Source organism: Prionailurus bengalensis, chromosome C1 (assembly GCF_016509475.1).
Source record: "Prionailurus bengalensis isolate Pbe53 chromosome C1, Fcat_Pben_1.1_paternal_pri, whole genome shotgun sequence".
In the NCBI taxonomy this organism is placed as follows: Eukaryota; Metazoa; Chordata; class Mammalia; order Carnivora; family Felidae; genus Prionailurus; species Prionailurus bengalensis.
The window spans coordinates 24,617,357-24,641,675 of record NC_057345.1 but is presented as its reverse complement, the minus strand read 5'-3'; the positions used below and the strand labels follow the sequence as shown (position 1 = coordinate 24,641,675).

At 43.4% G+C, this 24,319-nt stretch overlaps 1 protein-coding gene across 3 annotated transcripts in view; it reads right to left on the bottom strand.

Moving 5' to 3' along the window:
* Positions 1-22,053, bottom strand: part of ZBTB8A (zinc finger and BTB domain containing 8A) — a 71,029-nt gene extending 48,976 nt beyond the window's left edge. Inside the window, exons 1-3 of one of the 3 annotated variants that reach the window (XM_043574414.1) lie at positions 21,970-22,053; positions 21,608-21,708; positions 7,543-7,646 (exon numbers count right to left, since the gene is read on the bottom strand). The gene's annotated coding sequence lies outside the window, so the exon portion shown is untranslated. Of the gene's footprint in view, positions 1-7,542; positions 7,647-21,607; positions 21,921-21,969 lie in introns of those variants that run through there. The other 2 variants (XM_043574413.1, XM_043574412.1) reach the window with 2 other exon arrangements.
* Between the last annotated feature and the right edge of the window lie 2,266 nt (positions 22,054-24,319).

The following is a 24,319-nucleotide window of genomic DNA, read 5'->3' as shown; positions in this document are numbered from 1 at the left end:
CGCTATAGCTCACCATAGCTCAGTGGCTGGTATCAGAGAAACTATGTCCTAGGAGGCATGGTTTAGAGACCAGGGGAAAGGATGCAAGGGGAACATGATGGCTGTCTTCCAATACTGAAGGCCAGTTATGTGGAAGAAGTAGAATTATTCTTTTAGTCACTCCAACAGACAAGTCCTCTGGACCAATCGCTAGAATGCGCTCCCCTAAAGGGGGGAGACTCTGTTTTGTTCACCCGAGCATCCCTAGTACAGAGCATAATGTCTGGCACACAGGTGTTCAATCAGTGTTTATTGAGTGAACGTTCAGTGTGGTTCTGAAAGCCAAAGTGGACCAAGGATGGGACTAAAGGGAGCCAGAGTTTAGCTCAATGTGAAGAACAGCTTTTGAAAAATGAGAACTTAATGGGATTTGTTGAGCTCAGGTATCCTGATCTAGTGCCTTCATACCTATATGCCAGCAAACTGAGGTGTGGTTAAGTACTAAGCCAACGGTTATCATATTGCTTGTCTCAATCCATTAGTGGGTTTTGAAATCAATTTAGGATTTTATTTTATTTATTTATTTTTAATTGTTTTTAATGTTTATTTTTGAGAGAAAGAGAGACAGAGCTCAAGCGGGGAAGGGGCAGAGAGAGAGGGAGACACAGAATTGGAAGCAGGCTCCAGGCTCTGAGCTGTCAGCCCAGAGCCCGATGTGGGGCTCGAACTCACGAACCACGAGATCATGACCTGAGCCAATGTCGGACATTCAACCAACTAAGCCACCCAGGCGCCCCCAATTTAGGATTTTAAAGAACACAGAATAGAATTTAAAATATTAGGGCTTATTTCAAGTAGTAAGAATTCTTTCATGAGTTTTTTTGTTTCAGATAGAGAGAGAGAGTAATACGCAGAATCACAAATATGTGTGTACTGGGTCATGATGTAAAATACATTTCCTCCTGCGGGTTTGGTAAAACAAATAGAGAAGTAGTGGATTAAGCTGTTCAACAACAGAATTTGCCCCCTTGCAAAGTAATGAGTTCTATATTTCTGCTGTAGTAGAGGCTGAGTGTCCCTGATTTAGGATGAATGCACTTGGGGAGAGGTGAGACTGCATAATTTCAGGAATTTATATTTTTTCTTTATATTTGTCCACATTTTCTGAAGTGATTATCTATCTTTTTTAAAGCAATTGCAAGTAGTTTTAAATAAAATATATATACAACATATTTGAAAACAGAAATTAGACATTTAAAGGAAATGAGATGATTTCTATACACTTAAATTTAACAACATTTGTTCTGGAATCCAGGGCAAAAACAAACAACAGGGAAAACAAATGATTTATCTAGTGTTCACATCACCTCCCCAGTAAAAATGAGCATTTTTCTGCCACTGACTTCTAGGAGGAATTTGTCACATGAATCCTTATATAAGGACACTAAATGTCATCATAGAGAATATTTGGACTAATACAATAAACTTCCTAATTGGTCTCCTTGCCTTTTATCTTTCTCCCTTCAATCCACCCTGAAGTATGTTATCTTTCTGGATTCTGCTGCTTAAAATTCTTTAATAGCTCCTTCCTGCCTGCTGGATAAAATCCCTATTTCTATGAATGGATTTAATACTCTTTGGGACCCAGCTTCTGTCAATCTCGGCATGCTTATCTCCTACCACCTACCTCGCCTCCCATCCTTGAGCTACATGCCAATTCCCAGACACACAGTACCCTTCAGGCCGCCAAGCTTTTGTACATATTGTTCCTGTGCTACAATAAAACCATCCTTCTCAATCTGAGAAGCTCTCATTCCTCCTTCAGAGTCAGCTCAAACAGAGCCTCCCTTGGGGGCTTTCCTGGACTTCCCTGGGCTGATGTTAATTTCAACTTCTCCACACTCCCTCCAATGTACCTTATACATGTACTTCGTGGCAAGTGCTGGATTGTATTGGTCTATCTTTTTTTTTTTTAATTTTTTTTTTAACGTTTATTTATCTTTTTTGTGGGGCTTGAACCCACAAACCGTGAGATCATGACCTGAGCCGAAGTCGGATGCTTAACCGACCAAGCCACCCAGGCGCCCCTATTGGTCTATCTTAAGGTGCTTCCCTGCTACACTGTAACATCCATATGAGCAGAGATCATGTCTGTGTGTATGCCTGGCCTTAGTTTAATGTTTGTTATGTTGGAGGCATTTGATAAATATTCTCACCAGTGTCCTTACTGAACTAACAAAGATTCTTCACGTGACTTTCCCTATACGTTGCCTCCGAAGGACATCTTATAATGAATTTAATGAGAACATTTCAATGCAAACTAAGCTAGTATGTTTTAGTACCTTGTTCTTTGGAACTTTATCTTGACATGGGGCTTAAGCTGATCAGCTATCACCCTTTTTTGTGTCTCCACTGTATACTCTATATAACTTTGTTGTGACATCCATAATATGGATACACAGATGCTGCAGAGACCAGCAAGGAAGTTAATACAGTTAATACACTAATTTGTGTATCTGTCTTTCCCTGTAAACTCTTTGAAGCCAGGCAGAGTCATATTCATTTTCTTTTCTTTTTAATTTTTTAAAATGTTTATTTATTTTTGAGAGACAGAGCGTGAGTGGGTGAGGGGCAGAGAGAGACAGTGGGAGACCCAGAATCCAAAGCAGGCTCCAGGCTCTGAGCTGTCAGCACAGAGCCCGACACGAGGCTCAAACCCACGAGCTGTAAGACCATGACCTGAGCGGAAGTCAGACACTCAACTGACCGAGCCACCCAGGTGTCCCCTCATTTTCTTTTTTTTTTTAAATCTCTATTTTATGGTACAGCATCTGGTCCATAATCTGTACTCAGTAAAACCTTGTGGTGATAAAATATATCTATCTGTTTCAGTCTAAAACCTAGCATCTGGATAGAACGTTCCAGTAAAGCCAGCAAAAGAACAAGGATACCCACTAATACCACTATTATTTAACACTGTTCTGAAGGTGTTAGCCAAGGCATTTAACTTGAGAAAGAAACTAGAGAAAGGACCACTGGCAAGTAGGAGGTAAAATTATCATTATTTGCAGATATTATTACTGTATACCTGGGAAATACAACAGTCTCAACTGCAAAATGATCAAAAACAAGTAGAAGGGAAAGAGATTATAAAATTAATATTAGAAATCACTAACTTTCATATATACAAAAAGACACCCACATTAGGTAAGAGATATAATGGAATAAAAGACTCCCATTTTTAGCATCAAAAATACGAAATACTAGGAATAAATTTAACAAGAAGTGCACAAGACTCATAATAGGAAGAAAACACAGGGACACAAAAGAAGACTATCGAAAGCCAAGCCTTTCGAATTGGAAGATTCGACATGTTAAGATGTCAGTTCTTCCTAAGACATTTTGTAATAACATGAGCATCATAAAAACACCAGCAGGTTAGTTTAAGATCAATGCAAGTTGATGCTAAAGTTTTATGGAAAAATAAACACACAGGAATAGCTAGTTAAAATTCTGAAAAAAGAAGAACAAAGAGGGGGTGCCTGGGTGGCTCAGTTGGTTTAAGCATCCAACTTTAGCTCAGGTCATGATCTCACGGTTTGTGGGTTCAAGCCCCTCATCAGGCTCTGTGCTGACAGCTCAGAACCTGGAGCCTGCTTCCGATTCTGTGTCTCCCTCTCTCTCTGCCCTTGCCCCACTCACGCTCTGTCTCTCTCAAAAATAAATAAACATTACAAAAAAAGAATAAAGAGAAGGAGTTAGCACCAACATCTATTCAATTATATTATACTTCCTCAGTAAAGAAAACTGTGGTGAGGGAGATAAAGCAAAAGACCAGTGGAGTATATTTGGAACTCCAGAGTGCCTGGCTGGCTCAGTCGGTAGAGTGTGACTCTGGATCTCGGGGCTGTGAGTTCGAGCCCCACATTGGGTGTGGAGATTATTAAAAGAATAAAATCTTTTTTTTTTTAATTTTTTTTTTAACGTTTATTTATTTTTGAGACAGAGAGAGACAGAGCATGAACAGGGGAGGGGCAGAGAGAGAGGGAGACACAGAATCTGAAACAGGCTCCAGGCTCTGAGCTGTTAGCACAGAGCCCGACGTGGGGCTCGAACTCACGGGCGGTGAGATCATGACCTGAGCCGAAGTCGGACACTTAACTGACCAAGCCACCCAGGCGCCTCAAGAATAAAATCTTTAAAAATTAAAAAAATCCAGACAGACACCCTACTTCAGGTGGGAATTTAATAGACGATAAGCCTGTCATAAAAAACAGCAATTTTGGGGTGCCTGGGTGGCGCAGTCGGTTAAGCGTCCGACTTCAGCCAGGTCACGATCTCGCGGTCCGTGAGTTCGAGCCCCGCGTCAGGCTCTGGGCTGATGGCTCAGAGCCTGGAGCCTGTTTCCGATTCTGTGTCTCCCTCTCTCTCTGCCCCTCCCCCGTTCATGCTCTGTCTCTCTCTGTCCCAAAAATAAATTTAAAAAGTTGAAAAAAAAAAATTTTAAACTGAGCAATTTAATAAATGGCAATTTTAGATTTCCAGAAAAAAAAAATTAAAGTGGATTTACAATTCCCATCTCATACAAGGATAAGTTCCATATGGATCAAACATTTAAGTGTGAAAACAAAGCCATAAAAGTTCTAAGAGAAAATATGGAAGACTACACAGTGGGAAGGGCCTCTGACTCAAAATACAAAAGCCATAAACACTGATAAAAAAAATTTTTTTTTAAGTTTTATTTATTTATTTTGAGAGAGATAGCATGAGTGGGGGAGAGGTAAAGAGAGAGGAAGAGAGAGAATCTCAAGCAGGCTCTCTACTGTCAGCGCAGCGCCCAATGCGGGGCTCAAACCCATGAAACCACGAAATCATGACCTGAGCCGAAACTGAGAGTTGGACACTTAATTGACTGAGCCACCCAGGTGCTCCCCCCGCCAAAATTTTTTTAAAATAAAAGATTGATACATTTGATTACATAAAGATGAAACATGAATAGCAAAAAAAAATCATAATAAAAAAATACCACAAGCAAAGGCATAAGGCATATGACAACATGGTAAAGGAGTCTATCAGAGAAAAGGGTCATCTCAATACACACCAAGCTTCTAAGAAATTGACAAGTAAAAGAACAATAACCATGAGACAAAATGAGACAAAGGACAGTCCCCAGGAAAAGAAATATGAATGTCCCTTATCATATGAAAAGTATATTTAACCTTGGTCATAAAATATAAATGCACATTAAAACCACACTGATGTATCATTTTTTCCCCTCTCAAGGCAGCAATCCAATCCAAAAATGTGATAATATTTATAACAATGTGGGAAAACAGGTACCCTCAATCATTACTGGTGGGAATGTAAATTAGTATGACCCCTTGGAGGTCAGTTTGGCAACAGCTCTCAAAATTACGAATGCGTATCTTTTCTGACCAAGCAATTTCACTTCTGGGGATTTATGCTACGGGGCCACTGGTACATAATCAGAAAGACACACGTATATGGTTATTCACTGAAGAACCAACTGTGACAGTGAAGGGTTAGAAAAATATCCACGAATAAGGGATAGCTATATGGAAAGATGGCTATGACACATAGTTAAGTTTTGTAAAAAGCATAGTTAAGTTATGTATACACACACACACACACACACACACACACACATACACACACGGGAAAAAAATAAGCAGAGACTCTAAACAGATTAACAAGAAACGTAGAACAGTGGTTGCCAGTTGGAGTGGAAATGGGATCTGGGAGACAGGAAACAAGAATGGGAGGGAGATTTTATATGGTAAACTTTTAAATATTTTGAGGTTTGAGTATTAAAAATATATTCAAAAATAAAAAATTTTAAAGTCTGTCAAACATATGGGTGAAATATTAAGCATGAGTCTTACATTTAGCCAGATCTAGGTTGTAATTCAAGATTAAGATATTTTGGAAGTTCTCAGAGTTAAGGATATTCTGTGTCTGTACTTAAGTCAAGATGCATGTGCTAAATGAACAAGCATGGAAAGTCAAGAGGCTGTATTTCTGGGGGAGAGAGAGAGAAAAAGAACCCAGCCATTTCCAAGTGAAAGAACAGCTACTTTATTGGCAACTGTGGATCTGGTTAATGGCTTGAACACCGTGATGATGGCAGGAATGGGAAGGAAGGAAAAGATGAAAAATTCTTCAACGGGAAATAAATCCACGGGTCTTGATGGCTGATTGAAAAACCCTACTACAAATGTTCACTGCAGCCACCCAGATATTTTGTAACTTATTCAATTTGCCAGATTGTACCAGAGGGTACCACAATTTGTCATTGGCTGTGGAAGGCTAGAAAGCTATAAAGAGAACGTGGGAATTCTTTTAAAATTTTTTTTTTAACGTTTATTTATTTTTGAGACAGAGAGAGACAGAGCATGAATGGGGGAGGGTCAGAGAGAGGGAGACACAGAATCTGAAACAGGCTCCGGGCTCTGAGCTGTCAGCACAGAGCCCGACGCGGGGCTCGAACTCACGGACCACGAGATCGTGACCGGAGCCGAAGTCAGCCGCTTAACCGACTGAGCCACCCAGGCGCCCCGAGAACGTGGGGATTCTTAAAGCCTGGGGGTTTGGTAGTATCACTAACAGAAATTAGGAAGTCAGTTAGAAGAACTTATTTACGGGAAAGGGAATGGCTTTGGTTTTAAATTCATCGTGTTTGAGGTGAATGGGAAATCGGGAAGCAACGGCCATGGGGCCACTGGAAATGCCGATCTGAAGCTCAGGGGGTAAGTCAGACTTGAAGACAGAGAAGTGGAAGATCTCGGCAAACAGGGATGGAGGGGCTCACAGGAAACATGGGCTGAGATGAGAGCCTGGAGGGCTGCCCTCATCTGTGGAGTAAGATGGGGAAGAGAAGCCAGTGTCACAGAGAATTACAGGGAGAATCAGGACAGCATTGCAACCGTGAGCCAAGGTGTGGAGTTTCAAGAAGCAGTGAAGGGGTCAACCCAACGGGAAGTAAAAAGGGCCACAGACAATAACAGCAGAAGCACAATATATTGTCTTCTTTAATCCTCACACACAACAACCCATCAGGTAGGTGGTATTATTCTCCCCACAGAAAAGGGTATTAACCCAGACAGTGACTCCAAAGCTGCGGGATGTAATTTCTGAGCTATACTCCTGCCCAAGTGTCGGGGGAAGAGCTGAGAGATCTGACACTAGCTCTACTACTCAGTTGGCTCTGTGTCCGTGGACTCTACCTTCACCTTTCTAGGCTTCATTTCCTTCTCTGCAAATTGAGGGGATGGGCCTACATAATCTCCAGCTCTAATATAATATGAATCTTTGATTAAGGCAGAATGGAAGGTATACATACACAAGAGAGGCAATGGATTAAAAATTTAGCAATAAGTGAACAGGGAGACCCGGCCAAGAAAATCAGAATGCTGAATGTTTTATACAGTGACTTTTCAAGCAATAAATCCATCCTCTGACATATAAAATCTATAGTTACGAAATTCTACTTTCTGTCTATATATTTAAGTTAGATACAATATCAAGAATTAAAATTGTTCATACCTGCAAATTTATGAACGCTGCTCTTGAAACCCTGCTAAGTCAATTGAGTGGAGTAAAAAAGGGAAGGTTCCAAGTCAAAAACACTCTGTATATGAAGGTTTGTCCTGTAGAGAGAGCAAATAGCTATTTACAATGTACTTTTACATTATAAGAGACAGAAACATCTGCTAAGGTCCTTAAAAGATACTTATTGAAATAAATTACATGGCAGCCCTTATCAGGTATCACTTTTGAGCACGTAAAAATAGATAATCGGCACAGATGATTAATTAATGGAAATAAATAAATTTGTATTTCTAACGGAAACCTTAATATTCAAATCTGCAAGAAGAGAGCTCTGATATTAAAATGTATTATGGCAAATTGAAAGCAGACACACTTTTTAACTGTGACAATAAAATAAACTTCTTTAGACAACAGCTGTTCGAAGGCAGGCCAGCAGATGAGATACTAAAACAGCAACACATGTCTTATTACCCTTTGCCTCCAAGTGGCCTAATATGATTTGCAAGAAAACCAAACAGAAGAGCTTTAAAGATTCAACTTGAAAAACGCAACATTTCTGGAAAACTGTATGGTTGCGGGAAGTGGGGGAAAAAAATATGTTCAGAAAGCCCTACTACAGTCACCAGATCTTTTATAACTTACTCAATTTGCCAGATTATACCAGAGTGTAACACAATTTTTTTTTCCTGCCCCTCAGGGTTCCCTGAGTGTACCATAATTTGTAATATCAGTTGTAACAATGTTATAAAATGTTCAGTTTTTATTCTATTCCAAACCTTTGCCATTACCAAAAAAAAAAATTTTTTTTTTTAAATCGGTTTGATTATGTTTTTCATTGACCATGAAGTTTTGTTAATCAAAGAGAGTGTCAGGCTTGGTGTCCACAGGCAGTGGAAAATGAATTGATGCTTTCTAAACCAATCAGTTAAGAATTCTTGCCAAAAAATTTTTGCCTAAAGTAATGGGATCACTTTTTAAGGTAATCTGTCTTTTTTTTTTTCTGATTATAAAGGTATTATATAATTACAGAAAATTTAGAAAATACAAGCCAGTAGAAAGAAGGAAACAAACTGAAATAATTTTTAAATGAGTATCCTGAAAACACCACCAGAGAAAGAAGAACCATTCAAATATATTTAAATTAATAAAGCGATTGCATGTCAACTACCCACTCATGAGGAGGTCTGAATTCTGGCAACTTAAACCATTCAAAACATTGCTGCCTCGAGGCTTACAAAAATCTTTGAGGAGAAAACTGTAGTTGGGGGAATAAAATTATTAATTTTTGAAAACAACTCCTTCCTACACTAAAAGCTCATCTATCACCCAGCCCAGTGAGCTAGGAGGACACTCAGTAAAGGGACTTCCTGTGATAGCTTTACTATTTCAACAAAGGTACTTAACAGCACACTAACTAGTACTGGGTCTGTATGGTGGAAAGCAAAAGTTGATTCTGTAGCTTTTAAAGAGCGCTGATTTCTTTTTTTTCTCTTAAAAAAATTTTTTTAGATTCTTTATGTATTTTTGAGAGACAGAGAGAAAGAGAGAGAGAAACAGCACGAGCGGGGGAAGGGCAGAAAGAGAGGGAGACACAGAATCGGAGGCAGGCTCCAGGCCCTGAGCTGACAGCACAGAGCCCGATGTGGGGCTTGAACTCACAAACCATGGGATCACGACCTGAGCCAAAGTTGGACGCTTAACCGACTCAGCCACCCAGGCGCCCCAAAGAGCACTGAATTCTGAATATAGTCTGTGCCCGAAACAGTTTTTACATATGGATAAAATATCGTTTTTAGGGCTAACCACCACGTTCTACCCTAACAGATACATGCCCAACATGGGGCTTGAACTCACAACCCTGATATCAAGAGTCACATGCTCTACCGACTGAGCCACCCAAACGCCCCTACCCTAGCAGATATTAGTTTGTGTATTAACCTTCAGCATCCTTTATTACTTCCTTTTGGTAAATGAAAAAGTACATTTCCCAGACTCCTTTACAGTTGTTTCCCCATGTGAAATAGGGTCCATCCATCAGATGTTCTTCTACGAGATTTGGAAGGCAGAAATGAGGCGGGGACCATCTTTCTGCTGCTTAGGCATTAATGCTGGCAAGCACATTTATGGAAACACTGGATTTTCCTGCAGCAGCCTTCCAGTCTCCAGAGCGTCACTCATGGCTGTTTAGACATAGGTTGGGTGGAGACAACTGTCACCAGTTGGTGGGTGCTGAGGGGCAGTTTGGGGACAGCAATTTCTTGACCCTTGAACTGCAGCTAGCAATGTCATCTGGAACTCAGCAGTGCTGTGGCGGCCTCCTGATGCCCTCCCCTAAGGGACCTGGTTGGCAGTCTGGTTCTGGGAATGATTTCTGCAGGCCCAGCCTGGAGCCCATTCCTCCCGGCCTTTCCAGGGATTTTGTAAGCACTCAATTCCCTTTAGTAAACGAATTAAAACACTGGTGTGGTGTCTTTTTCCTGCAAAAGGGCCCAGATGGCATATTAGGACATCGCTTGCCTCAAAATTTAAGCAGAAGGGTGAGTAGTCTGTCTGTGAGCAGCAGTACTGGGTAGTGTGCTCAGGGGTACAGGCTCTGGAATCAGACTATCCAGGTGCAAATTCTGGCTCTGCCACACACAACTAGATAACACAGGAAGTTAACTTCCTAGAGCCTCAGTTTCTCATTCTATAAAATGGAATAATAATAATAATATCTTCTACAGTTACAGGACAGAGTAAATGAGAAGATCATCTAAGTAAAGTGCTTACAACAGTGCCTGGCTTATAACAAGCCCTTGGCAGATGTCAGCTATGATTATAGTAATAATAATAAAATCACTATTATTAATTATGCAGACCACTTTAAAACACTTTTTTAACTGAGTTGAAAAAGTAAACAGTTTATAATTTTCCTACCATACATTTTCTTGTGGCCCGTAAAATGCTAACTTATACAAAGGTGGACACAGAAAAAAATGTGACTGAGTCCATCATATTTGTACCCAAAGAAAGTGATCTTTCCAAAACCCCAGGGTACATGAAGATAGCAAAACTCCATTCTCACTGGGCAACTAGTTAAAGCTACTCTAACTAGCTATTGTAGACCTCGCCCTAAGGAAGAGCTATTCTTTAAAAACAATTGTTGCCATTTTCCCTTTCAAATGTTACCTCCTTAATTATGCTCTAGGAACCTGGGTGTTTGCTATTCAGATTTTCTTCGGCTTCAGTTACCGGATCATTGACAAACTAAGATATTTAAAGTTACACCGTGGTGATTTCATATACATATACACTGTGAAAGGATTCCCTCCATCTAGTTAATTAACAAATCTGTCACCTCACATATCTGTCATTGATTTTGGGGGATGTTGGGGTTTTTGTTTTTGCTTTTTGGTGAGAACATTTAAGTTCTACTCTCTCAGCAAATTTCAATCAGGCAATACAGTGTTATCAAGCATAGTCACCACATTAGACTACAGATCTTCAGACCTTATTCACCTTAGAGCTGAAAGTTCATGCCCTCTTACCAACCTCTCCCTATCTTCTCCACCCTCCAGCCCCTCACAACCACTTTTCTAGTCCATTTGTACAAGTTTCACTTTTTTTTTTTTTTTTTTTTTTTTTGAGATTCCACATTTAAGTGATAACATGTAGGGGCACCTGGATGGCTCAGTCAGTTGGGCATCTGACTTCAGCTCAGGTCATGATCTCATGGTCCATGAGTTCGAGCCCCGCGTCGGCTCTCTGCTGAAAGCTCAGAGCCTAGAGCCTGCTTCCGATTCTGTGTCTCCCTCTCTCTGACCATCCCCCACTCACACTCTGTCTCACTCTCTCTCTCAAAAATAAATAAACATTAAAAAAAAAAAAACTTTGGGGCGCCTGGGTGGCGCAGTCGGTTGAGCGTCCGACTTCGGCCAGGTCACGATCTCGCGGTCCGTGAGTTCGAGCCCCGCGTCGGGCTCTGGGCTGATGGCTCAGAGCCTGGAGCCTGTTTCCGATTCTGTGTCTCCCTCTCTCTCTGCCCCTCCCCCGTTCATGCTCTGTCTCTCTGTCCCAAAAATAAATAAACGTTGAAAAAAAAATTAAAAAAAAAAAAAAAAAAAAAACTTTGGGGTGCCTGGGTGGCGCAGTCGGTTAAGCGTCCGACTTCAGCCAGGTCACGATCTTGCGGTCCGTGAGTTCGAGCCCCGCGTCGGGCTCTGGGCTGATGGCTCAGAGCCTGGAGCCTGTTTCCGATTCTGTGTCTCCCTCTCTCTCGGCCCCTCCCCCGTTCATGCTCTGTCTCTCTCTGTCCCAAAAATAAATAAACGTTGAAAAAAACAAAACAAAACAAAACAAAACTTTAAGTGATAACATGTAGCATTAGTCTTTCTCTATCTGGCTTATTTTACTTACCATTAATGCCCTCTGGGTCCATCCATGCTGTTGCAAATGACAGGATTTCTTTCTTTTTCATGGCTGAATGTTATTCCATTTTACGTATCTGTATCTGTATCTATATCTATATCTACATTTCTATCTCACATCTTCATACCCATACATTTGTTAACACTGAGCTTGTTTTGTCATTTAGATTTTTAAACTTATTACAGAGATTTCATGAGAATAGGATCTATACTCTCCATAAGATTTATAATCTGAAAGTTAAAATTTTAGTGTTTAGGGGCACCTGGGTGGCTCAGTCAGTTAAGCGTCTGACTTGGGCTTAGGTCATGATCTCACAGTTCGTGGGTTCGAGCCCCGCGTCGGGCTCCGTGCTGACAGCTCAGAGCCTGGAGCCTGTTTCGGATTCTGTGTCTCCCTCTCTCTACCCCTCGCCCACTCACACTGTCTCTCTCTCGCGAGCGCGCGCGCGCGCGAAAGTAAACATTAAAAATTTTTTTTCTAATTTTAGTGTTTAGGCTTAGGATACTATTTTAATGTACATATTAAGAAAGTCTTAAAAAATAAAAAAAGGCCTTAGATAAAATTATGGCCTTGTTTGGTTTGCTAGTATCTTCTTTTTTTCTTTTTTTCAGAGAGAGAGAGAGAGTGTGTGCGTGCGAGTGGGGGAAGAGGGGCAGAGAGAGAGAAATAATCTTTTTTTTGACATATTTTTTTCAATATTTATTTTTGAGAGAGAGAGAGAGAGACAGAGTGCAAGCGGGGCAGGGGCAGAGAGAGAGGGAGACACAGAAGCTGAAGCAGGCTCCAGGCTCTGAGCTGTCAGCACAGAGCCCCACGCGGGGCTCGAACTCGCGGACTGTGACATCATGACCTGAGCTGAAGTTGGATGCTTAACCGACTGAGTCCCCCAGGCGCCCCAAAAGATAAATAATCTTAAGCAGGGCCCCATGCTTAGTGTGAAGCCCCGCGCAGGGCTTGATGCAGGGCTCGATTCCACAACACCGCCAGGATCATGACCTGAGCCAAAATCAAGAGTCCCATGCTCAACTGACTGAACCACTCAGGCATCCCCCTCCCCACCTTTTTTTTTTTTTTTTTTTTTTGGTTTGCTGGTATCTTCTGTTGATGGAAACTACACTGTAGATGTAGATCTTGAAATAAAGCTTCTCCCAAATATCCTGGAACCATAAAAACCTTATGTTGCACCTTACCCAACAGAACCAGTGAGACAGAGGGAACTGAAGCAGACACAAAGGTATTTGCTGTACCCTCGATGGTTCAGATGCTGCTGAGATCCAAGGAAGGATTCAACAGCAGTGGAGACTTTCTGAAGGGTTAGGGAAAAAAAAAATGGAAAGAGAGCAACTTCAACCTTTGATTGAATACTTTACCCTGTTCTGAACTCCACATAGCTCTATATGCTTTCTTCTCTAATTTTCTTAAAGCAAAACCCTTTTATTCTATTTTTATGAGAAGGAAAGATCCTCAAACCGAAAGGATAAATGTATTTATTCAATACATATTTATTGAGCACCAACTCTTTGGCAGTCTCTCTCTGACTCTGGGAATACAAAGATGATGACACATCAAAGGTCAGTGCTCTGGAACACCACACTATCTATGGAGACAGAGAGTCAGAGAAAGAGAGACAGCGAGGAAGAAAGAAACTTTTTTTCATGTGTATTTATTTTTGAGAGACAGAGACAGAATGCGAGTGGGTTGGGGCAAAGAGAGAGGGAGGCACAGAATCTGAAGCAGGCTCCAGGCTCCGAGCTGTCCGCACAGAGCCCAACGTGGGGCTCGAACTCACAGACTGCGAGATCATGACCTGAGCCGAAGTTGGACGCTTAACCGACTGAGCCACCCAGGTGCCCCTTAAATTTTTTTTTTAATGTTTGTATTTATTTTTGAGACAGAGCAAGACAGAGCATTGAGTGGGGGAGGGGCAGAGAGAGAGGGAGACCCAGAATCCAAAGCAGACTCCAGGCTCCGAGCTGTCAGCACAGAGCCCGACGCGGGGCTCTAACTCACAAGCTGTGAGATCATGACTTGAGCCAAAGTCAGACGCTCAACCGACTGAGCCACCCAGGCACCCCAAGAAAGAAACTTTTAAATGAAGTCACAACACAATGGAAAAAATACAGTAAAACCTTGGATTGCGAGTAACTTGTTCTGCTGGTGCTCTGCAAGACGAACAAACATTTCTAATAAATGTTAACTTGATAAGCGAGCGACGTCTTGCAATGCAAGCAGTACCTGACGCTGAACATCCCATGATCACAACCGAATCAATGGTTCTCATCTCTCTCTTGCGCACTCTCTCTCTCTCACTGTGGGATTGTGGGTGATCATCTCCCATGCTCAGATGACTGCTCTCAGGACGCAGTGTTTGACAGCAATCAGTGATTTTTCAGAACGTTGGGAGGTGTCCACAACAGGCACTCGTGTATTTTTTGTCACTTCAAAGCACCTATGGACAACAGTCCTCTGCTTTTCCATACAAAAGTAAGCTTAGGAATGCTTTGCTTCATTCTAGGTCAGGCTGCCTGCCGATATAGACCCTCTCCTCTGCTGCCTTATTGCCAGTTACATTAAATACAGTCGATGACAAGAGTTTATTAATACCGTACTGTAGTCAGCATCCGTGTGAGCGTATACAATGGCCCCCACGCAGAAGAAGGGTGAAAAGAAAGGCGGTGAGAAGAAGGAGGTGATTATGGTGGAAGTGAAGTGGGAAATCACTGAGAAGTACGAACGAGGTATGTGAGTGGCCAAAATTGCAAGACTTGATGTCTCTGGCTGCATCTCCTCTGCAGAAGAGGAGGAGAAAAAGGAGGAGGAATCCCTCACCTCAAATGAGATTAGGGAGATGTGTAAAACGTGGGAAACGGTGCAAAATTTTGTAGGAAAGCACTACCTGAATAAGGCAGTAGCAGTGGCAGTGATGAATCCGTTTAAAGACAACGCGATGTCACATTTCTGTGAAATCCTCAAACGGAGGCAAAAGCAAGTGTCACTGGATAGGTTCCTTGTTAAAGGTGCGTGAAAAGAAAAAGATTCCATTGAGCCAACAGATAGCAGTGATTCCCGTCAGTGATAGTGAAAGTCGTCCTCCACCACAACCCTCCTCTCTCTTGTCTCTCTCACACCAGCCCTGAAGGTTTTCAGAGGTAAGTGCAGGTTAATTTGTTTATTTTTCCGTATATTTTGTACTTTCTTTATTATTTGGAGGAGGAGTAAAAGTTCATTCATGAAAAAGAGGACACAAAGGACATTCCAGATACAGCACCAAGGGCAAAGGCACAGGCAGGTATTCAACAGCACGCCTTCTTCTTCGGGGATGATAAAAATGTTGCTGTGGCTACAGACTTAAGGCCTGTGGAGGGATAGTGGAAGATAAAACGAGAAAAGCATGTAAGCACCAGATCCTGAAGCGCCTCCACTTTTGCAGGTTCGGGGCACTTTTGAAGGATTTTAAGAAGAGTGACATGATTATAGGCCTACCAGTGACTGTGTGACTTAGTCAAGCTACTTTACACATCAGTTTCTTCTTTGTAAAATGAGGAAATTGACTGTTAAGAGGCTCTAAGGAAGTCTGTTAAGAGGATTAAATAAGATAATAGCTAAGATAAATAAGACTCATGGAATAAGAAATAAATTAAGACAAATAGTAACAAGCACATAAAGATATGTTTAACATCATTGGCCATTAGGGAAATGCAAATCAAAATCACAGTGAGATACCACTTCACATCCACTAGGATCGCTACAACACACACACACACACACACACACACACACACACACACACACAAGTGTTGGCCAGGATGTGGAGAAATCAGAACCTTCAGACACTAATGTGGGAATGTGAAATCATGCAGCCATTTTGGAAAGCAGTCTGGCAGTTCCTCAAATGATGAAACATAGGGTTACCATGGGACCCTGCAATCCCACGCCTAGGTATGTACCCGAGAGAAATAAAAACATATGTCCCCACAGAAATCTGTATACAAATGTTTATAGCAGCATTATTCAGAATAGCTACAAGGTGGAAACCCAAATGTCCACCAAGGGGAAAATGGAATATGCATACAATGGAATGTTATTCAGCCTTAACAAGGTTTGGAGTACGGGTACATGCTTCCAATAGGGATGAACCTTGAAAACATGGGGTGCCTGGGTGGCTCAGTTGGTTAAGCCTCCGACTTCAGCTCAGGTCATGATCTCACGCTCTGTGGGTTAGTCCTGCATAAGGCTCTGTGCTGACAGCTCGGAGCCTGGAGCCTGCTTTGAATTGTGTCTCCCTCTCTCTCTGCCCCACCCCCGCTCACATTCTGGCTCTCTATCAAAAATAAATAAACATGAATGAATGAATGAATGAATGAATGAATGAATGAATAAGGGGTGCCTGGGGGGCTCTGTCAGTTGAGCATCCCACTTCAGCTAAGGTCATGATCTCATAGTTCTTGTGGAACCAGGCCTTGGGCTCTGTGCTGACGACTCAGAGCCTGGAGCCTGTCTCAGATTGTCTCCCTCCCTCCCTCCCTCCCTCTCTCTCTCTGTCCCTTCCCCCACTCATGCTGTCTGTCTCTCTCTCTCTCTCTCTCTCTCTCTCTCAAAATAAATAAATATTAAAAAAAAAGAAAACATTATGCTAAATTAAAGAAGCCAATCACAAAAGACCACCTACTATAGGATTCAATTCCTGTGCAAGTCCAGAATGGGAAGATCTAGAAGACAGAGTAGATAAGTGGTTGCCTGGGGCTAGGAGGAAGGGTTGTGGGGAGGGGGATGGGCTGAGTGGCCTTAGAGCTAAAGGGTAGAGGGTTTCCTTCTGAGGTGAAGAAAATGTTCTAAAATGGACTGTGGTGGCAGTTGTACATATCTATGAATAGACGAAAAATCATTGAATTTTACCCTTTAAATAGGTGAATTTTATGGTATACAAATTGAATTTCAATAAAGCTATTTTTAAAAATTACTTAATCCAATGACTCCACTCCTAGATATACACCCAAGATAAATACAAACATTTGTCCTCAAAAAAGCTTGCACACAGATGTTCACAGAGGCATTATTCATAATAGCTCAGACATAGAAACAACTCAAATGTCCATCAGCTGGTGGATGCATAAGCAGAATGTGACACATCCATACAATAGAACATTATTAGCCCAAGAAAAGGAACAGAAGTACTGATACTTGCTACAACATCGGTGAACCTTAAAACCCCCTAGCCAAGTGAAAGGAGCTAGTCACAAAAGACCATATATTTTATGATTGTATTTAAATGAAATGTCCAGGGGAGCCTGGGTGGCTCTGTCAGCTATCCTTCGCCTGGGGTCATGATCTTGCAGTCTGAGATTGAGCCCCATGTCAGGCTCTGTGCTGACAGCTCAGAGCCTGGAACCTGCTTCGGATTCTGTATCTCCCTCTCTCTGCCCCTCCCTCTCTCCTCTCTCTCTCTCTCTCTCTCTCTCTCTCTCTCTCTCTCTCTCTCAAAAATAAATAAACGTTAAAAAAAAATTTAATAAATGAAACGTCCAGAATGGGCAGATAGGGACAGGCCAGGTTAGTGGTTGTCACAGGTCTAGGGAGATACAGCAATGGAGAGTGATGGTTAATGGGTATGAGGTTTCTTTATATTATGGTGAAAATGTTCTGGAATTTGAGGGTGGCAATGGTTGTGCAACTCTATGAATACATTACAAACCGCTGAATTACATACACTTTAAAGGGTGAATTTTATGACCTGTAAGTTATACTTCAATAAAAATAGCTTGCAAGAGAGAGAGAGAGAGAGAGAGAGAGAGAGAGACAGAGAGAGAGACAGAGAGAGAGAGAGACTCAAGCAGGCTCCTAGAGAGAGAGAGACAGAGAGAGAGAGTGAGCGCAAGCAGGGGAGAGGGGCAGAGGAAGAGAGGGAATGAGGGAGGGAGGGAGGGAGGGAAAGAGGGAGAGAGAGAGAGAGAGACTCAAGCAGGCTCTTGAGAGAGAGACAGACAGACAGACAGAAAGAGTGAGCGCAAGCAGGGGAGAGAGGCAGAGGAAGAGAGGGAATGAGAGAGGGAGGGAGAGAGGGAGAGGGAGAGAAAGAGAGAGAGAGAGAGAGAGAGACCCAAGCAGGCTCCATGCTCAGCGCAGAGCCCAACTTGGGACTCAACCCGGGGCTCAATCCCACTACCCTGGGATCATGACCTGAGCCAAAAGCAAGAGTCCGACGCTCAACTGACTGAGACACCCAGGCACCCCCAAATGGCTAATATTTGAATGTTTACTTGGCACTGTGCTAAACACTATACACTTATTGCAGTCCTCACAACAGCCTCAAGCTGCGATCCATGATGCACACTGTATAAAAAAACTGAGACATGCGGAAAATTTCTAAAAACTTCCAAGATTGCACAGGATCAAGTGAACAGAGACTGGAATTCTGGCTGACTGACCCTAAACCAACAACCCTGAGTTTTGCACTCTTCTGTCCAGAGAGTATGCACAAGACCCAGCCTGCAGCTGGGGCTCAATAAATATCAGGTATTATTGTTACAATGATTCCATTTGCATTACCAGAAGAAAACTTGAGAGGGCATGGAAGAGAAAAGGTGGGAGAGGCAGGCCCAGGGAGACCAATTTAAAAGCTTATCGCAATGGTCAAAGCAAGACATGGAAAGGGACTACACTAAGACAGGCAGTAGAGACATAGGCAGGAGCAAAAACAGCAACTTTTACAGGACAATAGGAATTGTCCTATAAATTGGGTTCAGTTACAACTTGGTAATATTTACATCCACAGGACATTAACATAACCTACATTCATAACTGTACTCACACCATTAAGAAAGCTTTAAGTTACTTTCAAAATATGTGATTCAGTCATGGAAATGGGTAATATGCTTCAAATTTTCTTCTCTTGGTAGATTGACTTTATAAATTGAAACAGCAAATTACTTTAATTCATGTGGGACATCCAAAATTCAACGAAATATTTTAGATATCTATAAAAGAGATAGAGTTAAATATCATAAAATCCTAAGAATATTAAAGAAATCTAGATTCCCAGTTGAAAGATCTTTAAACAGGTGAATGGACAAGTCAATTACATGTTTTAGGAACCAAAGTTCAAATGTCCTTGGAATAGAAGGAAAAAAACACATATTTTATGATTGAAGATTTAGGTAACAAGTACAGTGAATTAAGACTGTGGGCTAGAAGACCATCTCTTTTAAGATATATAATCATTAATCTAGAATTTAGTGTGTCCATCAGGGTCACCAAAATAAATCTTATTAGCCTCCCTAGCAAAAATCCCTGAGTCAAAGAATTTGGGCTAACTAGCATGGTAATTGAATTCTTTGGTGAATGAACATCTTTTAACCCTGGTAAGATTTAAAATGAAGTATTAAAATGTTTAAGAAAATCAAAACCATAGCTGGAAAAGTCTCATTGAGAAGTTGGCATTCAAGTCCAAAGGAGGTGAGATAGTCATGTGGCATCTAAGGGAAGAGTGTTCCAGGCAGATGAAGGGCGAAGGCTCTAAGAAGGAGCAGGCAAGGAGGACTGGAGGAACATTAAGGAGGGATGGAGAGAGCAATGAGAAATGGAGTCAGAAAGGAAGGGGAGATCGTGCGGCCAGAAAGACATCATGGGACCAACTTTTACAAGGCCTTCGCTTTTACTATGAGTAAGATGGGGAACCATTGAAAATGGGGAGGCACTGACCAATTCTGAACAAAGAAGTGACAAAAACTTCCCTCAAGAGGATCAAAAACTTACACCAAATCCTTTAAATATTATAAACATATAATTATATCACTGAAAGGGCTAAACCTATTAAACAGAAACCCAGTTTTATTATAGGAAATAAGGCTGAAATTATAAAGGATGAATCAAGTATCAAGGGGTCAGAAATTTACATGACCTGGAAAGAACCCAGGTTTTCAGGATGCCTTCTGCTGACATCTTAGAGTCTAACCTACCCAAGGGCTGGGGTTAGATTCTCCCTTCCCGTTTACCACTGGTGTGGCCAGGGAGATTCCCAGAAATAGACACCTGATCACCGGTTATCAGTGAAGAACTCTTGCCTCAGGGGTTCCACAAACCCACCCATATTTGCAGCTTGGGGACGATAACCCTAGAGAGGAAGTTTGAGCCTTGGTTCTTCTGCTGAGGATTTTGGAGTTTTTTTTCTGATAAAGATCAATTAAGGTTTTTAGAGCAGGAAAGCAAAGTGACTGACTTGCTTTCCAGAAGACTCTGGAGGTGCCTTTAGGAGGGAATGAAGAACAAGAACAGGAGGCAAGGGCGTTGGGAGGCTGCCATCGTTCACCTTCTGGTTTAAGGGTTACATTCTGCACATAACGCATTTCCTCATCTGAAAAGTATAATAACCATCGACCTAACTGGGTTGCTGTTTTATGTGAAATTAAGTGAAATAATTCATATAGGTGAAGGCACTCCATTTACTAAAGTTCCACAAATAGAAACGTTTATTGAGAACAGAATACTGACGTGTGTAGTTAGAAGCCCACTAGGTGGGAATCTACTGCTTCCAAAGACGTCTTAAATGAAAACTAACACAAAATGTTACATATCGATTATATCTTTTTTTTTTTTTTTTTTTTTTTAAGAGAGAACGAAAACCTAACACTTCTTGGAAAGATGTGGAGTCTGCCTAGGAGCACAATCAATGCTAAACAAGCGCATTTGAAGGGGAAGGGGCCAAACCGCTAACTTACAAAAGAGGCAGTCTACACATGGGTAGAAGGTGCGTTTGTGCGGTTCCGTCATAAGCCAATAATTATGGCTCAATATGTGTTAGGTGTAGCAAGTCTGCCTTCGGTTCTGAGCCCGGATCTGTTGCATCACGACATAAAACCAAAGGATGGAAGCTGGAGGAGAAACTCGGACTACTGCCTAGGGAGCCACCTTCCCGAGGAAGCGCCCGGGACGCGGGGGAGCAGCTCCGGGACCCCGGCCCGCCCGCCCCCCGCCGCCCCAGTGGGCGGGCCGCCCGTCACTCGCCCCGCAGCCCGAGTCCGGCCGGCCGCCGACCCTCCGGGAGTCCGCGGCGCCCGACGGCTCCACACACGCCGGGCACCGTCCCCGCGCCGCCTTCCCGCCGCCGCCGCCGCCGCCGCCAGGAGGCTCCGCGCGCCTTCCCGCCTTTCCCCGCGCCGCGGTCGGGCCGGGCCCGGGCGGGCGGGCGGCGCGGCGGGCGCGGGCGGCGACGGCGCGGCCATTGTCCCGCAGCCCCTCCCGGGCGCGCAGGAGGGGCTGGCCGGGCGGGGCGGCCGGGCGGCCGCGGAGAAGGGCGGCCTCGGGGTCCCGAGCCGGTGCGCCCCGGCGCCGCCCGCCTCTCCCCGCGGGCCGCCGCCCCGAGGCCGGGGGCCCCCGCCGCCAGCCGCCCGCGCCGCCTTTGTGACCGTCCCCAGCCCCTCGGAACCGGCGCGCCGCCGCCGCCGCCGCCGCCGCCGCCGCTGCGCCCGGGGCTGCAAATGGCGCCCGCCCGCCTCTGCGCCTCCCGCCGCTCTCCCGGCCCGGGGACGTCTGGGGGCGCCGCGCCCGGGCCGCATCCCGCCGCCGCCCGCCCTCCGCCCGCAGCGAGGCTCGCGGCCCGTCCCGGCAGCCCCGACGCCCCGCCCGCCCTCCGCCCGCGCCGCGCGCAGCCACTTACCGCGGGCCGCGGCGCACCGGCGGGTCGCGCGCGCGGGCTCGGGGAGGATTCCTGGTCTTCGGCAGGGGAAATACCCACTTTCGAAGCCGCTCCTTTGCGCCCTAAAACAAGTAGCCCCAACGTGAGAGAAACAAAAGGTATTTGCTGACGTGGGCGTTGGACAGAAACGCCCGAGGGCTGGGGACACAATTAAAGGGGCAACGCACAGATTTCAGGCACCAACCAGCAGCTTCGCCCACTCCCCCTGCCCTAGCCTACACCCCGCTGCACCCTCCAGAGGCTCTGGGGTGCCCAGGTTCCCTGGCAGTTGACTACAGAACCATTATTTAGGCAGGAGCTTAAATTTTAAAATTGTACTTTACGTTGAGAAAGGCGCCTCCGGAGGGCAGAAGGGCTGGATTTCTAGGATCTGGAGAATTTGGTTTAGGAAAGAGGGAGGGATTTAGGCGTGCCCACAATTACTGTATAAGTACATGTGACATTATTGTACTTAAGTTTAGCAACGTCAAATATAAGCGATTTCCACGGAATTTTGCCCTTTATTGAGGCACTCGTTTTGGTCGGGGATAACCTTTTCTAAACCTCTACAGGTCGCAAGCATTTTATTTGAAGAGGAAAATCCAGAGAGTCTGAGATATGAGAAAATAATTCTCGCTTAAGTTCAGAGAAAATATAAAAGTAGTAAAAATAGCAGGTTTTGTGTTTTCCAATACAAAGATTCATTGGACATCAAGACTTTCCGAGGACGTATTTATGACCCTAAGTACAAACAGGTTAAATATTTGCTAAAAATCTTAAATCACTGAATTTTCACTGCAACTGCAGAAATATGATTTCTGCAGAAACATGAATTCTGTAGATTAGTTTCTAGTTCCTTATGCTGGGTCAGGTACTGAAAAGCACCATGATGTAATAAAACTGGGGGGGAAATGTCAAAACCTTTAGTTTTTCGATGGCTTCCTCTCCTACGTGATAGTCATATCAGGCAAAGTTTATTGCCTTGGTTCCAACAACAATTAGCTATGCATTTTGAAGATCATATGTTCTATGAGAGGGATACAGAATATCCACAACCAACTCTTGACGTCACTAACCTATTACTCTAGAGGTGTTTTGCTATTTAGCTGCATATCCTCACGTTCTGAACAGGTAAACGGAAACATGTTCAAAAAGGAGGGTTGGATGTACTCAAAGTACTCTGCAAGCATCCCCATTGAGAACTCGCCAAGAAAGACCTGGGCATTTTTATAGCAAAAGGTTTTATTTCAGCCTTCGTTCATTAAAACATGCAAAGGCATTCTACAAACTTGTTCCTCAAGAGAGCACGTCAGGTGGGTGATAAACTCTTTGTTCCAAGGAAGAAGTAATGGGAATTTTTTTCCCCCTCACCTTCTTTCCCCTTCCTAGCTTCTGAAACTTGTTTATATATTTGGAGAATTCCTTACGTTATGATTAATTGGTGAGAGGTAGATTCTGCCTTCTGCAATAGAATCTGGAAGTGCCAGTGTCTTGCTCTCCCAGAATCCCTGCAGCTAGGACAATGCCCATGGACTACACTTTGATAATCAGATGCATGCACCAGGGGCTTTGAAGAGGGAGCTATGACACCAAGAAGCAGGAACCTCAAAGAAGCTTTTCGTGCAGTGGTAACAGCTACAGCAAGGTAGTATCTCCAGGTGCTGTCGTGGCAGGACTGTTAGTGGCAGCATCCACATTATCCAAGGTTAGTGCTCTCAATGGTGCCAGCTGCCATGTCTCTGCTTGCTGAGAGCAGTTGTTGGTATCCTCACCAGGCCAGCCCTGTGGTATGATTTGGCTGTTGTTTCTGCCTGCTTAGTGTAGACTCCAGCCCCTGTGCTCTGCTCTGCCTGGAACTCTGGGAACTTTTAATCCATTCATTTCTGCTTAAATCAGCCAAGGCCAGTCTGTGTGCAACTAAGAACCCTGACTGGTACAAAATGTTAAGAAGGCATCTGGACATATGGCATAGAGCTTACTAGATACAATAGTTAGGGATAAAGTGTTGTCACTGATGTCACATGGATGGGAATTAGAACCATGGATCTGGATAGAGAGAGAATACACAGTGAGAAGAGAAGAAGAAGACTCAGAACCAACCTGCAGCCGCTTCATCACCCAATGGCTGGTTAGAGGAAGATGAAATTGCAAACGACACCAAGAAGCAACTAGAAAGGAAGGAAAAGGCCTGGGATAGGGTGGTGTCATAGAAACTAGGAGAAGAGTAACTCAAAAATGAAGAACTAAACAATAGTGTTAAATACTTCTCTTAGCAGTCTAAGAGAGGGGCGCCTGGGTGGCTCAGTCGCATAGGCGTCCAACTCTTGATCTCGGCTCAGGTCGCGATCTCACGGTTTGTGAGTTTGGGCCCCAAGTCAGACTCTGTGCTGACAGTGTGGAGCCTGCTTGGAAGTCTGTCTCCTTCTTTCTCTGCCCCTACCCACCTTGTGCTCTGTCTCTCTCAAAATAAATAAATGAGCTTAAAAAAAAAAAAAAACCCTGTCTAGGAAAGTGTCTATTAGATTTAATAACTTGGAGATCATTGACTTCAGAGACTTAAACTTGAAAGAAAGGAGTAAAATCCAGATAAGAGGAATAAGTAGGGGATTAAAAAAAATAGAGATGATGAGAATAGACAATTCTAGAGAGAGCTGGGTAGAAAGGGTATGTTCCAGTGCCATGTAACAAGCCAAC